Below are 18,264 nucleotides of genomic sequence, written 5' to 3' on the forward strand. Positions count from 1 at the left end.
AGAAAATGATACTAATCCAAGAAGTCACTGGTCACATTCTAAGTTGGCCTACTGGTGCTACACTACTTCTTGTTTTTACTACACCCTATAATCAATTCAAACAATGCTTCACAGAAACACATTAGACAAAAACTAAAGTAAATCGTGTGGATAAACAGTAACTGCTGCTGTTCATGGCATTTCTGCTCGGCTCCATGGCTGCCACTGCATTGTTTGACATGAAGTATACCAGCATCAGCTATCCACTTCAAAGCTCTCAAGTATCATAAAATGTGTACAGTTCTTCCATTACTTTGATGATAAAGAATCTTATTTACATATTTTTTGTAATAGCGGGATGAATGCAAATGGCTTTAAATAGCAAATGACTGATATGTGTAAATGTTAATTAAATGTAATATAATCTCTTTTTTATATTTCTGCATGTTTGTGGGTATTTTTGCATATTTTTATATATTTGTGCATAGTGTTATGTGTTAATGTGTATTTTTTGCGTATCTGTATATATTTTTACACATCTTTGTCTGTTATTCACCTCCTCTCACAACCACCTAACACTTTCATTTCCCCTTTTCCTACATCACTTCCCATTTCCCCAACACCATTCCTGCCACAATGGACCCCTGCCTCATCTTTTTGCAACAATTTAGAAATTTATTCTTTTCCCTGGCAAAAACCCAGATCCATATCCTGTTCCTTAAATGATGCCTATGCCCCCTGCCCCCTCACCTACCAACAGTCTAACTGCAAAAATTTATTTTTGTTGATCATATCCCTCCTTTCACAATGAAATATCCCTCACAAACCTCATACTGCAAAAACACATCTCCATGGCACAGAACCACCTCTGCTCCCTCTGCAAGATACTGCTACTGTCCAATCCCTACTATATAAATCACACCTCCGAAACTGAACCCTGCACCCCAGCATCTGGAAGAGTGTTCCAGACACCACTCTCAAAGTTATCCAGCCTGCTAACATGGCACTCTGTCACTTGGGGCACCACCATCCAATCCTTATCACACACATAATGCTCCTCCTCGTTAACCTCTCATAACACCCACGTGCTGCCTATCCGATCTTTTCAACTTGCCACATCCCCCAGTACACCCTGCCAACATACCACCAAATCTGGAGCCGAAACAATCCCAGAACATTCTTGTTTAGCTTTCTACCAAACCTCTCAGTCCCACAGAACGTTCAGTCCTCTCTAAATGCCTCACGTTTAGTCCTACATCCAAATTTAAGCATACTGAACTTGTCAAAGATCTACTCTGCTTGTCCCACAGTGGAAACATTTCTTTGCCGCCAATCCCACCAACAAATTGCAACCTAATCCCAACATCAAAACCCTGCATCTCCCAGTTCATAAAACCATCCAAATGTGATTATCACCCTCCCCCCCACCCCACAATCTAATCACCCTCCAGGAATTCTTTACCTCCAACTTGGCCTCACCATCCTTCCACAGGTCCATTTCTCAGAAAACAAACCATTAAGCAGAAGAAACTACAGCCATACACAGCCTCAAAACAGATCCATGCCTCATCATCCTACCAGCAGACGAAGGTTCTACTACTGTCATCATGAATCACAGTAGCCACCTGCTGGAGGGCCTTGGTCAATTATCTGACTCTCCACCTATAAACTCTACAGAGAGATCCCATCCCAGAAGTCCTACATAATCTCCAATCCCTGCTTAAAGCCTTATGCTCTTCCTGGAACCTCCTCCCCACTGAATCCATTTCCCTTCTTACCCCTCTGGCATGACACACATCGATCTTCTACATGCTCCTTAAAACCCACAAACCCAACAATTCTTAATGTAGCATTGTAGATGGTTTATTGTGTTCCCAATGAAAGAATTTTGGCCCTCATTGAGCAACAACCCCAACCAGTTGCCCAATGTCTAGCCTCGCATGTTGAAGATATCAACCAATTACTTTACCAATTCTCCACCATCCTCAACCCTTTACCTCCTAGATCCCTACTCGATACTGTTGACGCACTTCCCTATACACCAACATCCCTCATGCCCACAGAATTCCCACTATTGAACAGTACCTCTTACAATATCATTCACACTTCAAACACACTACCTCAAACACTTTATTAATTTTATCCTAACACACAACAACTTCTCCTTTGAAGGGAAGGTATAGAAACAAAACTATGGCACAGCCATAGGCACCCACCTATGCCATCCTGTTTATGGGCCATGTAGACAAAACCTATCTAGCCTCCAAAAACAACAAACATCTGGTCTAGTACAGTTTCACTGATGATACCTTCATGATCTGGACTCAGGGGCTAGACACTATATCCTCATTCCTTCTTAACCTCAACACCTCTCTCATCTGCTTCATCTGGTCAACCTCAACTCAGCGTGCCACCTTCCTGGACATTGATCTCCTCCTCTCTGATGGTTTCATCCACACCTCCATCCAAATTAAACCCACTAACCATAACAGTACCTGCATTTCAACAGCTGTCACCTCTTCCACAGGGCTCGCATTCGGGAGGACGATGGTTCAATCCCGCGTCTGGCCATCCTGATTTAGGTTTTTTGTGATTTCCCTAAATACTCCAGGCAAATGCTGGGATGGTTTGTCCGAAAGGGCATGGCTGACTTCCTTCCCTGTCCTTCCCTAATCCAATGAGACCGATGACCTCGTTGGTCTCTTCCTCCAAACAACCCAACCCAACCTCTTCCACACCAAAATCCCTCCAATACAGCCTGGTCACCTACAGATGATGTATCCATAGTGACAAGAACTCCCTTGCCCAGAATGCTGAAGGTCTCACGAAGGCCTTCACAAACAGGTACTACCTCAACCCTAGTCTGCAAACAGATCTCCTGTGCCATGTTCCCATACATGTCCAGTCCACCCACCCCCTCAAGAACCAGCTAAAAGGGAGCACCCCCTTTGTCACCCTATACCACCCCACATTGGAGTAAATAAACCACATCCTTGGTCAGGGCTTTAATTATCTATTATCATATCCTGAAATGAAGGACATCCTACTCAAAAATCTTCCTTCCCCTCCTAAAGTGGTTTTACATCACCCACCGAACCTTCACAACATCCTAGTCCTTCCCAATGCCACTCCCAATTGCAACTCCTTGTGATAGGAATCAGATTGTGTAAGCCCCAGGTACAAGATCTGTCCAGTCCATCCACCCAGCACTTTCTATTCCAGCTCTGTCATAGGCTTTTCTACGCCATTGGAAACAAGGCCACATGTGCAAGCACCTATGTCATATACCAGCTCTGCTGCAGTCATTGCACAGATTTTTATATCTGTCTGACTATCAACTAGCTGCTCACCAGGATGAATAGTCACAGCCAAGCTAAGACCAAGAGCAAAGTGGGCCACCTTTTGGCCACAACATGCAGCTGAATGAAACATGCTTGATTTCAAAGGCTGCTTCGCAACCTGGGGCATCTGTATCATCCCCTTTATCACCAGCTTTTCTTAACTGCACACACAGGCATTACTCTTACAACACTTTCTCTGCTCCCAAAGTCATCCCAGCCTCAACCTACAGTAACGTACTGTCTCCACATCCTCCACACAAGAGTTTCTGCCCTTCTGTCATATCACTTCCTTTCAATTGATGTCTGCTCATTCTCAGTGAGTGCTACTCTCTGCCAGTGCACCCACTGGTCTTTTTTCTGTTTCCCATTCCTCTTCATCCACAGTCTCCTGATGCTGTGTGTGAGAGCCTTGTGCTACTGCCATCAGCCCTGCATGCTCCGTCAGGCAGTGCTGACTCCTTTCCCCACCACATGTACTTTGCTAACCTTCCACCTACCCTGCCCCACTCCAGACAGATGCTTGCATTCAGCATCACACCATAGCATTCTGATGGGAGCAGTGAGAGAGAGCAGTCACGTGTGCATGAGGCGTGCTTGCTTGTGTGAATGTGTGTGTGATTTCCTCTCTGAAGAAGACTTTGCCAAAAGTTCAGTGTGTACCAGTCTTTTCATTATGCTTGTCTGCAACTCAACATGTCATCTTTATGGTGAGTAGCAATCTATCCCGTTCATAATATCGTTTATAATCAGAAGAGTAAATGACCAACTGTGCATCAACAAAGTGGGGCAGCGAATGCAGAGATTTTTATTTTATATTTGCGAGTATTAAAAGCAAGAGCAGTTTCCAGAAAAGTCATGTATATTTTGCTTTCTTTAAAATTTCAGTCAATTAGTCTTCTGATTCCAGCATGCACTCTTGCAAAATCTAATAAAGTTTCTTTACTGTCTTGGTGCACAGAATACAACTAAAAATCCACAGACAGTTAAGTGCCTGGTAGAATGTTCATCGAACCACCTTCGAGCTATTTCACTACTGCTGCACTCTTGAACAGTATGTGAGACAAATGAACACTTGAATTTTGCCCTGCAATTTGTAATTTATCTTATTTTATGATGATGATCATTTCTCTCTATGTAGGTGAATGCCAATAAAATATCTTCATACTCTGAGGAGAAAGTTGCTGATTGGAATTTCATGAAAATATCCTTCCGCAACATAGAAGTCTTTTTTTAATGACTGACACCACAAATTTGTGTATCATATCCATGACAATCTCTCTTCTATTTGCTCTTCTTAGAACTTTTTCAATGTCCTCCACCATTCTATCCGATGTGAATCCCACTCTGCACAATAATACTCCAGAAGTGGGCAAACGACCATAGCATAAGTCGTTTCTTTAGTAGACCTGTGGCATTTTCTAAGTGTTCTGCCAATAAATCAAAGTCTTTGGTTTGCTTTCTCAGAACATTATCTATAAAGTTATTCATAAATGTAATCCCTAAATATTTAATTAATTTACATTCTTTTGATTTGTGTGATTTATCATGTAACCAAAATTTAGCAGACTCCTTTTAGTACACTTTTCATTATTTAGAGTCAATTGCCACTTTTCACACCACACAGATATCGTCTAAATCATTTTGAAATTAGTTTTGATCCTCTGATGACTTTAAAAAGGTGGTAAATGACAGCATCATCTTGGCTGGAAAGTTATTTATTCTGCTGTGAGAAACGGGATGTGTTATGCCCCCTATGCTTCTTTATTGATGTGCAAGATCCAGCAGGAGCAGTAAGGAATATTTACGTCATAGCAAGCAACAGTGGAAAAATCAGCATAAGACAAAATGACTTGATTCCAGCTCTGGGTATAAAAATCATACTGCCTTAAGCAAACTATCCTTCCTGAAGACTGTGTGATATTGCAATTCATACGAGCTAGAACCACTGGACAAATTCAGCCTCTAGATGTGTGCTTTTTGCATGTCTATAAAACATTATCACATGATGTGCGGCTATGCCTTAAAGAATAGTCCATTTCACGTTAAGCTTCACAGCAGACTGTCTTGCATTCTGTCGCATGCCATCACATTCCATCAGTTCTCATCAGCCCGTTACACCCATTTGATCCTACATGCATTCTTTAAGAGTGATGCCATCTGAACGCCCTGTATGGTTTGTAATTTGCAAGGAGTTTGCTTTTGATATTGATAGTGTGAACCTTTGTGATCATTGTGGTGCACCATTTTTCACTTGGTGTTCATGGTGTGAGATAATGGTTTGTTTTGAACATTTCTTGAACATCAGCAATGTCCATTTTGTGAAGTGTAATACATATACCCCATAGAAGGTTGATCTCTGCACCTCCTGAACACTCATTTTCCATCACTCTCCTGATGCACATGATGAATCATTAGTATCTAATATTTTTCCTGTGATAATTGTTAACACAATAATTTCAAATGAGCTTTAAATAAAGACTGAACTTACAACATCACACTCTAGGTGTTCCTTGTAAGAGAGATATCTCTTAATAACTTAATCACTTGATTCATTCTTCCAATTGTGTTCTCATTTCTGGTACAGTTTTTTTTTAAATGTATGACCAACAATGGGATCTTCTCTAAGACATAATATTGCAAGGGACTTTGCTTTTCACAGCAAAAATGAAGTGCTGCCCCATGATTGGTTTCCTTGGTACTTTGGCCTCATAAGGACTGCTCCTTGTCCCTTAGAAAACATCTAGAACCAACAGCAGCTAAAGTCTACACACACAACAATAACCACACAAACTGCTTGGCAGCAGATGGGGAGAATGTGTTTACACAGTGAGAGGTCCTGCCCTAGGACTACTATATTCTGTCATGGAATACTGGTTCACTGTGTGGTTCAGTATGCTCTTGTGAAGAAACTAATGCTAAACTATACAATGTAATCCCTATCATTAGTGGATGCATCATAATTGCAGCCCTACAATGGTTACCTGTAGTTAACCACATTTCCTCCATTTCCACTTGGTGGGAAAGGCTTCTTGATCCAAGAATTGAAGAGAATTGAAAGTGAAGCAGAACTGAGAGTGCTTAAGGACACTCCCAATAATCACTGAGAAGGCTGAGTTCCAGGAAACCGTTTCTCCTATGGGGAAGGAACTGACAGTTCAAAAAGTTAGGATAATAATTTATATTTTTATATGTCTACCAGCAGTGTAACAAATTTCACATCCTGTCTCCTTGTAATTGGAGTTCATTTATTCAGTCACAGCAAACACCTTATTTTTATCATGATGTTTATCTAGCTCTTAGAAAAGTTTGAGAGTGAATATAAAAGATTATAAATTAAAAAGAAGCTTGATGCTGTAATTATGGAATAAGTATATTTGAGACATAATTACAAAAAAATTGAGTAATCTATACAGCAGGCCTACATTTGTTTCTCATAAATATTCACAAAGTTGGTAAGTAATATGAAATAAAACCACATAATTAAATAGTTTATTCCAAATGAAAAGAAGAGAAATACTTACTTACCAGTCAATGTTTTGCCACTGCAATTTGCCCAAGTGCACACAACCCACCCCTTTTCTCACAATCTCTCTATCTTTTTGTTCTGTATCATTTTCTTTTCTAAGGAACTTTCACCTTGTGCCTTTATTTTCGACCTATTGACTATCAACAACTCATTAATACATGTACTGTATTGTACTACGTATCAATGTTTATTCTTCAACTGGAGATCTTACCCTTTTCCTCACATTTTAATTTCCCTTTATTCAGGCAAAAACACTTTAAGTAAGTGCCAGATATCCAACAGCACATTTTAATTTTTTTCTAGCAGTAACATTTCATTTCTTTTGCATTAGTAATTGCATTAGTAACAAGTAAGTAAACTTTCATCTTCTTTTTCAAATATAATGGTACACTGGAATGCATCCCATCCTCTGATAGCAACAATACATTATAAATATGTATACTGTCTTTTTTCCATGGGAATAAAATTATTTCACTTTGAAATTATGATGCCTGGTCAAGTAACATATCTTACTATTTCTTATTATAAGAAAGAAGTCTGACAAAATTTAATTCTGACATGTGTTCTGTAAGTTTTAAAATACTTAAGAAATAAACACAAAGAAATATCAAGGTAATATCACATATATAATTACTTCCTCAATAATATGAGAATAAATACATGTTTTCTTAGTGATTCTACCACAAAATACAATTTGTGGGTGTTGAAGAGTTACTTCATGAAAACTATGGAAAAAAACAGGTAGCTTAGATTCCATAACTGCAACACAAGACCACTGGATTTGGGTTCAAATTATTAGATCCTATGTCCATGCAACTTTTAGTTTTGCAGAAGTCCCTGTGTGGCTGCATACAATCAGCAACAACATATTTAGCCACAATGAAGGATAGTCATTTTCTCGAATCTCCTTGTTATTTCTTATTCTCTGGTACAAATCAATACAAGTAAATAATGTCTTTTTTTTTTAAATGTCCTTTAAAATGCAATATTTTCTCATGAATAAACTGAGACATAGTCTGTAGCAGGATAAAGGGAATGTCCATCACATCAGCAGATCTGAAAAATGAGGTATGTATTAGTGGATGTAAGTGCAAAAACTAAAGAGCATATGTGATAGAAAAAACAGTGCAAATTTGTGTAAGTGTGTGCAACTGTTTAACTGTCTTAACAACATAATAAGTTAGCTGCCATAAATTTCTTCTGTGTGTTATATACCTTTCTTAGATCATTTCAGTCACTAATCACATATGTTGCATTTTTCTTCTTTGTTTCTCAACTCTGTCATTCTTTTTATTTATCCCATATTCATTTGTGCTTATGCACATTAAGGAAGTTAAATCTACTGCACAATATATATATTCTGTCTTAAGTATTTCCTAAGAATAAAAAGGCCCCTTTTTAAACCCAATGGTGTGTATGAAAGTCATGATACTACAAAAAAAGAAGACATCCACTACATTTACATCTACATACATTTATTTATTTTTTATTTTACTTATTTATTTATGTCCATAGACCATTCTGTACAATGGTATTGGAAACACCATGTTTACATGAAGTATGAAAACTTACAACTTTTAAAATTACACAACTACATGCTTATATCAGTAAAATGGCTGACTCCTTCAAAAATAGCCACTAACATACAAGCATCTAAAAAAACATTGATATATATATATGTCTGCTTGTGTCTGATTATGTGCGGATGGATATGTGTGTGTGTAAGTCTTTCCGCTCCCGGGATTGGAATGACTCCTTACCCTCTCCCTTAAAACCCACATCCTTTCGTCTTTCCCTCTCCTTCCCTCTTTCCTGATGAGGCAACAGTTTGTTGCGAAAGCTTGAATTTCATGTGTATGTTTGTTTGTCTATCGACCAGCCAGCACTTTCGTTCGGTAAGTCACATCATCTGTGTTTATAGATATATTTTTCCCACGTGGAATGTTTCCCTATATATATCTCTTCTCGTTATCCGCCAGGCCTCGATCTCCGCTAATTTCTAATTTCAATTTGTCGCCGCTCATACCTCACCTGTCTTTCAACATCATCTTTGTCTCTGTACTTCCGCCTCGACTGACATCTCTGCCCAAACTCTTTGCCTTTACAAATGTCTGCTTGTGTCTGTGTATGTGCGGATGGATATGTGTGTGTGTGTGTGTGTGTGCGAGTGTATACCTGTCCTTTTTTCCCCCTAAGGTAAGTCTTTCCACTGCCGAGATTGGAATGACTCCTTACCCTCTCCCTTAAACCCCACTACCTTTCGTCTTTCCCTCTCCTTCCCTCTTTCCTGACAAAGCAACTGTTGGTTGCGAAAGCTTGAATTTTGTGTGTATGTTTGTGTGTCTATCGACCTGCCAGCACTTTCGTTTGGTAAGTCACATCATCTTTGTTTTTTTATATATATATATATATATATATATATATATATATATATATATATATATGGCCCCCTCGTATGCCAACCTATTCATGGGTCGCTTAGAGGATGCCTTCTTGGTTACCCAAGCCTGCCAACCCGAAGTTTGGTACAGATTTATTGATGACATCTTCATGATCTGGACTCACAGTGAAGAAGAACTCCAGATTTTCCTCTCCAACCTCAACTCCTTTGGTTCCATCAGATTCACCTGGTCCTACTCCAAATCCCATGCCACTTTCCTTGATGTTGACCTCCACCTGTCCAACGGCCAGCTTCACACATCCATCCACATCAAACCCACCAACAAGCAACAGTACCTCCATTATGACAGCTGCCACCCATTCCACATCAAACGGTCCCTTCCCTACAGCCTAGGTTTTCGTGGCAAACGAATCTGCTCCAGTCCGGAATCCCTGAAGCATTACACCAACAACCTGACAACAGCTTTCGCATCCCGCAACTACCCTCCCGACCTGGTACAGAAGCAAATAACCAGAGCCACTTCCTCATCCTCTCAAACCCAGAACCTCCCACAGAAGAAACATAAAAGCGCCCCACTTGTGACAGGATACTTTCCCGGACTGGATCAGACTCTGAATGTGGCTCTCCAGCAGGGATACGACTTCCTCAAATCCTGCCCTGAAATGAGATCCATCCTTCATGAAATCCTCCCCACTCCACCAAGAGTGTCTTTCCGCCATCCACCTAACCTTCGTAACCTCTTAGTTCATCCCTATGAAATCCCCAAACCACCTTCCCTACCCTCTGGCTCCTACCCTTGTAACCGCCCCCCGTGTAAAACCTGTCCCATGCACCCTTCCACCACCACCTACTCCAGTCCTGTAACCCGGAAGGTGTACACAATCAAAGGCAGAGCCACGTGTGAAAGCACCCACGTGATTTACCAACTGACCTGCCTACACTGTGACGCATTCTATGTGGGAATGACCAGCAACAAACTGTCCATTTGCATGAATGGACACAGGCAGACAGTGTTTGTTGGTAATGAGGATCACCCTGTGGCTAAACATGCCTTGGTGCACGGCCAGCACATCTTGGCACAGTGTTACACCGTACGGGTTATCTGGATACTTCCCACTAACACCAACCTATCCGAACTCCGGAGATGGGAACTTGCTCTTCAATATATTCTATCTTCCCGTTATCCACCAGGCCTCAATCTCTGCTAATTTCAAGTTGCCGCCACTCATACCTCACCTGTCATTCAACAACATCTTTGCCTCTGCACTTCCACCTCGACTGACATCTCTGCCCAAACTCTTTGCCTTTACAAATGTCTGCTTGTGTCTGTGTATGTGCGGATGGATATGAGGGTGTGTGCGAGTGTATACCTGTCCTTTTTTCCCCCTAAGGTAAGTCTTTCCGCTCCCGGGATTGGAATGACTCCTTACCGTCTCCCTTAAAACCCACATCCTTTCGTCTTTCCCTCTCCTTCCCTCTTTCCTGATGAGGCAACAGTTTGTTGCGAAAGCTCGAATTTTGTGTGTATGTTTGTGTTTGTTTGTGTGTCTATCGACGTGCCAGCACTTTCGTTTGGTAAGTCACATCATCTTTGTTTTTAGGTATAAAAAAACAAAGAGCATAGTGAACGCATTATTGTGGCCAAGATAGATATGAAGCCCATGCCCACCACAGTAGTACAAGTTTATATGCCTACTAGCTCTGCAGATGATGAAGAAATTGAAGAAATGTATGAAGAAATAAAATAAATTATTCAGATAGTGAAGGGAGATGAAAATTTAATAGTCATGGGTGACTGGAATTCATCAGTAGGAAAAGGTAGAAAAATAATGTAGTAGGTGAATATGGATTGGGGGTAAGGAATGCAAGAGGAAGCTGCCTGGTAGAATTTTGCACAGAGCACAACTTAATCATAGCTAACACTTGGTTCAAGAATCATAAAAGAAGATTGTATACATGGAAGAAGCCTGGACATACCGACAGGAATTCAGATAGATTATATAATGGTAAGACAGAGATTTAGGAACCAGGTTTTAAATTGTAAGACATTTCCAGGGGCAGATGTGGACTCTGACCACAATCTATTGGTTATGAACTGTAGATTAAAACTGAAGAAGCTGCAAAAAGGTGGGAATTTAAGGAGATGGTACCTGGATAAACTGACTAAACAAGAGGTTGTTCAGAGTTTCAGGGAGAACAAAAGGGAACAATTGACAAGAATGGGAGAAAGAAATACAGTAGAAGAAGAATGGGTAGCTTTGAGGGATGAAGTAGTGAAGGCAACAGAGAATCAAGTAGGTAAAAAGATGAGGGCAAGTAGAAATATTGAATTTAATTGATTAAAGGAGAAAATATAAAAATGCAGTAAATGAAGCAGGCAAAAAGGAATAAAAATGTCTCAAAAATGAGATCTAAAGGAAGTGCAAAATGGCGAAGCAGGGATGGCTAGAGGGCAAATGTAAGGATGTAGAGGCTTATCTCACTAGGGGTAAGATAGATACTGCCTACAGGAAAATTAGAGAGACCTTTGGAGAAAAGAGAACCACTTGTATGAATATCAAGAGCTCAGATGGAAACCCAGTTCTAAGCAAAGAAGGGAAAGCAGAAAGGTGGAAGGAGTATATAGAGGCTCTATACAAGGGCGATGTACTTGAGGACAATAGTATGGAAATGGAAGAGGATGTAGAGGAAGATGAAATGGGAGATGTGATACTGCATGAAGAGTTTGACAGAGCACTGAAAGACCTGAGTTGAAACAAAGCTCCGGGAGTAGACAACATTCCATTAGAACTACTGACAGCCTTGGGAGAGCCAGTCCTGACAAAACTCTACCATCTGGTGAGCAAGATGTATGAGACAGGCGAAATACCCTCAGACTTCAAGAAGGATATAATAATTCCAATCCCAAAGAAAGCAGGCGTTGACAGATGTGAAAATCACCAAAATATCAGTTTAATGAATGGTAGTGTGTGCAGAACTGTTTCATCCATATGTATTATAAAACTGTACGTACAGCTGCAAAATACTAACGCGAATTCTTTACAGAAGATCAGTTTGGATTCCGTAGAAATATCGGAACACGTGAGGCAATACTGACCCTACGACTTATCTTAGAAGCTAGATTAAGGAAAGGCAAACCTACATTTCTAGCTTTTGTAGACTTAGAGAAAGCTTTTGACAATGTTGACTGGAATACTCTCTTTCAAATTCTGAAGGTGGCAGGGGTAAAATACAGGGAGCGAAAATTTACAATTTGTACAGAGACCAGATGGCAGTTATAAGAGTCGAGGGACATATAAGGGAAGCAGTGGTTGGGAAGGGAGTGAGACAGGGTTGTAGCCTCTCCCTGATGTTATTCAATCTCTATATTGAGCAAGCAGTGAAGGAAACAAAAGAAATATTTGGAGTAGGTATTAAAATCCAGGGAGAAGAAATAAAAACTTTGAGGTTTGCCTATGACATTGTAATTCTGTCAGAGACAGCAAAGGACTTGCAAGAGCAGTTGAATGGAATGGATAGTGTCTTGAAAGGAGGATGTAAGATGAACATCAACAAAAGCAAAACAAGGATAATGGAATGTAGTCGAATTAAGTCACGTGATGCTGAGGGAATTAGATTAGGAAATGAGACACTTAAAAGTAGCAAAGGAGTTTTGCTATTTGGGGAGCAAAATAACTGATGATGGTCAAAGTAGAGAGGATATAAAATGTAGACTGGCAATGGCAAGGAAAGCATTTCTGAAGAAGAGAAATTTGTTAACATCGAGTATAGGTTTAAGGGTCAGGAAGTCGTTTCTGAAAGTATTTGTGTGGAGTGTAGCCATGTACGGAAGTGAAACATGGACAATAAATAGTTTGGACAGGAAGAGAATAGAAGCTTTCGAAATGTGGTGCTACAGAAGAATGATGAAGATTAGATGGGTATATCACATAACTAATGAGGAGGTTTTGAATAGGATTGGGGAGAAGTTTGTGGCACAACTTGAGTAGAAGAAGGGATCAGTTGGTAGGACATGTTCTGAGGCATCAAGGGATCACCAATTCAGTATTGGAGGGCAGCGTGGAGGGTAAAAATCGTAGAGGGAGACCAAGAGATGAATACATTAAGCAGATTCAGAAGGATGTAGGTTGCAGTAGGTACTGGGAGATGAAGAAGCTTGCACAGTTTAGAGTAGCATGGAGAGCTGCATCAAACCAGTCTCAGGACTGAAGACCACAACAACAACAACATAATTATCAATGTTTAACTTCACATTAGACGTTCTGAAACTTTTTATATATTTGCATGGTTACATATGAAACATTATGTTAATTTTTGGCTTCAAGGTATTCTGTAACACTGTATGGACAAGTTTTAATCAAGTGACATTTATTTTTGAAAACAGACATATTTGTATTATCTTATAGGCAAATAGTTTTATAGAAGAAATCCTGCTTTTAAAGGCTGTTTGTAAGTTAATTTGAGCCAGTTTCATTCAATATGATAATCATTTTTATTTCTTGTCTTATAGTTATGGATACCTCTGTTTAACAATGCAGCATGGTTACTTTTTACATAAATAACTGTTTCATATACCTGGTGGTTATAATTATTCTTTCCCTATTTAACATGTTGTAACATGGAAACTAATTACCATAAAAGTACCAAACTTGTTAGCATTAATATCAAGGACATGGTGAAGAGAAATAATGCAGAATCAGCTCAATTGAAACACTTTTAATGTGCTGCTATGGAACATCATACCATTACTGCTACAAAAGGGGTCAATATGGTGCTGATCAGTGTCCATAAGAGCCTGAAAGAGCAGGATTGCATTCTTCACAGCAGAACAGAGCATGTCCTTAGGTATGCCTGGCTACCTCTCTTGATACGCTGCACTTCAGATGTACATTTGTGTATGTTCCCCTGGTATATCCTGTCCTTCAGGTAGTCCACAACCATAAATCACAGGGAGAGAGATCAGGTGATCATGCCGACCAAGCATTTGGAAATGATCGGCTGATAATTCGATCATTTCCAAATGTGTTTTGGAGAAGCATTGAACTTCGTGAGCAATGTGTGGTGGGGCCCCATCTTGCATGAAAACTGTTGAGCTCAATGCATCTCCCTCCTGTAGGGTGGGTATGACATGCTGGCGAAGCATGTTGTAGTAACCCTGGCCAGTCACATTGCATGCCTTTGGTCCTTGAGTGCCAACTTGTTCATAAAAGAATGGGCCAATGCTGAACATAGCTGTGAAGCTACACCACACAGTGGCACATTCACCACACAGAGGAACTTCATGCATGGTGACTGGAGGTTAAGAGCCCCATACTCGGCTATGTGTGTGTTCAGCTCAGCTGTCAGAGAAAAACGAGCTTCATCTGTCCATAGGATGATCCAGGGCCAGCCCTCATCAACTTTGATCCTTGCAAGAAAGTGGAGAGTGAAGTCAACACATCGTTGTCCATCCTGTGGTGGAAGCTCTGTACAATATGGATATCCCCCATATATCAGCACCATTCAAAGTACTGCGTTTTTCTATAAAATGTAGTGTACTGTCTTTAATTACATTTTCTATTAATTTATATCAAGCAAATGTAATAGTTATTTGTCAGTTATTTCCTGGATCTTCCTTCCTGCCTCCTTTGAAAATATGGATCACTTTATGCTTTTTTAAACATGTCAGGAATATTCCTTCTCCACGGCTACGTTTATAAGAAAAGTCAGAGGCTTCCCACCCAGTGCAAGCAGCATTTCATTAGTGTCATAGGGATACCATCTAGTCCCTTACTATTTTTTGTTTTTAAACCAGTGTATTATTTTTACTAGTTCAAGTTCATTTGTTGGGAGAAGGAACAAACATTTTGTCTCATGAGCAGTACTTTATATGCACTTTGTGACAGGAGAATTTTGTTTTATTATTTTGTCCACTACATCAACACAATGTTGATTTAAAATATTGCTGGCTTCTCTAGTGTCCTGATTTTGTTCCCATTTTTCTTTATAGTTATGTTCCCACTGTTTTTCATGTTTATACCTTCAGTGCCATATGGACTTTGTGATATTATTAGAAGCAGCAATTTCGTTTATATAGTAATTTAGATTTGGGTCCTTTTACCTATTTGTTGTATCAGGCGCACTATGAATGTAGTGGTGTGGACATGTTGGAAATGTGGGTCTCTCGGCGAGCATGTGAGGGATAAGTTCCTGCAGGCGCACTATCCTCTGTGCCCTCGGTGGCTCAGATGGATAGATCCCAGGTTCGAGTTCCAGTCGGGGCACACATTTTCAACATGTCCCCAATGAAGTACATCAATGCCTGTTTGCAGCTAGGGTGTCCATTTAATTGTCATTTCATTCCTTGAAGAGAATGTCACATTTCCTCCAAGGATTCCCATCTGAGTTCTTGAAGCATCTCCGTAACACTTGTGTGTTGTTAAAACCTACTGGTAACAAGTCTAGCAACCTGCCTCTGAACAGCTTCCTCTAATTCGACCTGGTACAGATCCCCAACGCTCAAGCAGTAGTCCAGAATAGGTTACGCCAGCATCCTACATGTTGTCTGCTTTACAGATCAACTATGCTCTCCCAAAATCCTCCAAATAAACTGAAGTTGACCACTTGCTTTCCCTACCACAATCCTCATATGCTTGTTCCATTTCATATTGTTCTGCAACAGTATGCCCAGATATTTAAATGATGTGAATGTGTCAAGCAGAACACTAGTAATGCAGCACCTGAAAATTACGGGTTTGTTTTTCCTATTCACCCACTTTAACCTACAGTTGTCTACAATTAAAACTAACTGCCATTCATTACATCAACTAGAAATATTGTCTAAGTCATACTATGGCCTCCTACAGTCACTCAACTTTGACACCTTCCCATACACCACAGCATCATCAGCAAACAACAGCAAGTTGCTGAACACCCTGCCAGATCATTTATGTGTACAGGAAATAATAGTGGTCCTATCACACTTGCTTGGGGCAGTCCTGACTGTACCCTTGTCTCTGATGAACACTCACCATCGATCGAAGACAACATATGGGTTCTATTACTTAAGAAGTCTTTGAGCCACTCATGTATCTGGTGCCCCACTCCATATGCTCATATCTTCATTAACAGTCTGCAATGGGGCACTGTGTCAAATGCTTTCTGGAAATCTGGAAATATGGAATCTACCCGTTGCCCTTCATCCATAGTTCACAGTTTATCTTGTGACAACAAGCTAAGTTTTGCATGAGCTTTGCTTTCATCAATATAAGCTTCTTGGTCACAAAAAAAATTATTATATTTGAACTGAGAATATGTTCAAGGGTTCTTCAGAAAACCGATGTTAAGGGTATTGGTCTGTATTTTTGGGGTCTGTTCTTTTAACCTTCTTATACACAGGTGGCACCTGTACCTGTGATTATTTCCAGTCACTTGGAACTTGGCTCTGGTCAAGAGATTCATCACAAATGCAAGCCAATTAGGGGATAATGCCACAGAGTACTCTTTGTGTAACCAAAATGGGAGTCCATCCACACCTGGTAACTTTTTTTTTCAACTCTTTCAGTTGTTTCACTATGCCAGGGTTGTTTATTGCTATACTGTCCATTCAGGAGTCTGTTTGATTTGTATGATTTTCCTATGTGAATGATTTCTTAAATGTGAGATTTAAAACATTGGCTTTCATTTTGCAATCTTCAACTGCCACACCAGACTGTTCAATGAATGACTGGATGGAAGCCTTAGGCCCACTTAGCTATTTTACACATGACCAGAATTTTCTTGGATTCTCAGCCAGATCTTTTGCTAAGCTATGATATGATAGTTGTTGTATGCTCCATACATATATCCTGTCACAGACACATGAATCTCTATTAACCTTTGCTTGTTTCGATTTGTGTCTCCTCATTTGTACTGAGACTGTGACAGTCCTTGCTTCCTCATCATTTCCCAAATTTCTGTTGTTACACTATGGTGGATCTTTTCCATCCTTAATCCACTCACTAAGTTTATAGTTCTCCTGACCAACATTTACAACCTGTTTAAACTTTGCTTGTAATTTCTTTATGTCTATCTTACTGGAACTAATAGATGTCAGTTCACTGTCAAAATGGGAGACTAACAACTGCTTATCTGCTCTTCCTACCAGAAACACTCTCCCAGCCTTCTTAACTGATTTATTAACTTTGTAACCATAGTTGCTATAATGACATCATGATCACTAATCTCCTTCTCTGTACTGGCGCTATTAGCATACAAACCTGAATATGGCACAGAAGGGAATCCATTTCAGTGGCTGTACAATTTCTAATACCCTTTCTTCAGAATTAAGTGTCTAGTGGATGACGAGCTATCTCCTTCTTATCTTAAAAAACTCAAGGCAGTTCATAATTCAAGGGACATTCAGCATCATAGATAAGTTCCTGAACCATAACGTATAGTAACCATGTATCTGTAATACTCGTATACAATCCCACAACCTTATCTGTGTGCACATTTATTTGTTATTGGAAGCATATATAAATACTGTATTTTTCTACACTATTAACCTATGTTGTACATACTTTAATATGAAATTGGTTAGTACTACATACTTAATACCATAGCTTTGTAATAACCACAACAGATTGTAAAACTGACTTGTTCCACATCCTGTCATATATTCACAACATGGATCACCAGGATATGAAATAAGTAAATACACAAAAATTATAAAATTTTCTTTTTATAATGTGAAGTTTAATAATATCATTTACTTAGATTCATGGATGTATAAATTTTTCATTTCTCAATTTTCTCTTACTAGGTATATGCTTGAAACAATAATCAAGAGAGTGAGTCACTACAGCTAATACTTTTATTCTATTAACTGCCTCCTTTCTCACAGAGTCAATTTTTTCCTTCAATTGCATGGAGTTGGATTTAAGTAACCTTTAAGTAGACAAGACATTTCCTGTGAAGCTACTACACTTGAAATTCTTGACAGTTTCAGAGTGGGTGCCAGATGATTACTCACTCCAGAGTGAAGACCTAATCTAAAT

This window comes from Schistocerca americana, chromosome 8, assembly GCF_021461395.2.
Source record: "Schistocerca americana isolate TAMUIC-IGC-003095 chromosome 8, iqSchAmer2.1, whole genome shotgun sequence".
In the NCBI taxonomy this organism is placed as follows: domain Eukaryota; kingdom Metazoa; phylum Arthropoda; class Insecta; order Orthoptera; family Acrididae; genus Schistocerca; species Schistocerca americana.